The sequence below is a fragment of the Phalaenopsis equestris genome, unplaced genomic scaffold (genome assembly GCF_001263595.1).
Source record: "Phalaenopsis equestris unplaced genomic scaffold, ASM126359v1 Scaffold000261, whole genome shotgun sequence".
NCBI lineage: Eukaryota > Viridiplantae > Streptophyta > Magnoliopsida > Asparagales > Orchidaceae > Phalaenopsis > Phalaenopsis equestris.
In genome coordinates, this window is record NW_018164703.1 from 187,199 (window position 1) to 188,800 (window position 1,602).

Sequence of the window (1,602 nt, forward strand, 5' to 3'; positions counted from 1 at the left end):
GGGAGGGAGGGAGAGAGTGTTAAAAAATCCATCTTACATGAAATTATGACTTATTAATACGGGATACAATACAATATGAAGATATTATGTTTTTAACCCTGCTTTAATGATGGTTTTACAGTTTATTTTTGGTATTTTATATGTATTAGTCTTCAGGTCAGCTATATTGGGTTATCTGGGCTCCGACTCATCCTGACCTGGGTCGTCTTGGCTTTGGGTCGTCCCAACTTCAAATCATTCTAGCTTCAGGTCATCTAGTCTTTGGGTCGTCTTCGCCTCTAGTCATCCATGCCTCCGGTAATCTAGGCTTCAGGTCGTCCTGACTTTGGGTCATCCTGCCCTTAGGAAGCCCTGGTCGTCCTGGCTTCGACCTCGAGTCGTGCTAGCTTTGGGTCATCCAGGCTTGAGATCGTCCTAGCCTCGGGTTGTCCTGACTTTGTCTCATCTTGCTAAGAGATTCAAACTTGCACAATTTTTATGTACATTAATATAATATATAGAACACACATGTCAATTTTTAAAATATATTTAGGACAGAATTAGGGTTGTTAAATTCTGGCTCGCACAGTCATATTATCAAGTCTTAGGGTTGTAAAATGATATATTTGCCCCCTCCACTGAATTCTCCTTTTTCTAATATAAACACTATATTCGATTTTTGACATGACACATTAGCCCTTAAAAATTGCATATTGTCCCCATTCTCTTAAAAAATTGCAATATATATATATATATATATATGTTAAGGACTTAATAGGTCAACAAGTAGCTTGTAAGGCAAAGAATACGCAAAGCCAAAGGGTCGCTTATGCAAAAAGCCAATGAATCCACATGGCATGAAATGCAAATTAAAGTGAAGTAATGAAGTTCATGCTTTTTTAATTATTGCTTGATATATTGTTGATGGCGTGCAATTTCAATGGAATCAACGCATGGTTAAAAGACTACTAAAAATATTAAAGAAAGTTAAAATTTTTTATAATATTATGGGCAATATAATAGGTTGACACTATCATAATGATGATGTATTCTATATAATACAAAATTTTTATGTACTCTTACGTAGTGTTAGGATCCTACTAACATTTATTTCATTTAGTGTAATTTTTTTATGTATTTTAAGTAGAATTATGCCATCACGAATCTCGAGGAGATTTCCTAATAACTGGAGAGCCCGACAAAAGGCGGATCAGCGAATCAGATATTTGACCGGATATGACAAATCTGAGGCTGCCTAAGTCAGCAAGTTGGTTGAGGTGTTATCAGCCCGAGCTGCAGACGTAGAATCATTCAAGGTTGTCACTGCAATAAAGTCAATCTAAGATAGATGCTAGTCTCCTTGACTGTCATAACGGGATTATTCAGCTGTCTCCCCCAAACATCATCAAGAGAATACAACATGTTTCAACCATTCCACGAGGGTCCTCTCGTCCAAGAGAAGGATATTCCTCGAATTATGATGATTTATTCTCTATTTGATGGCCTAGTTTTACCCTATCAACGTAAGCTCTTTAATGGAAATTGAGAGGGTTGACGATCAGACTGTGTCTATCAATCGATAGAATTTGATCGATGAAATCACACTAATCGACGATCAACGAG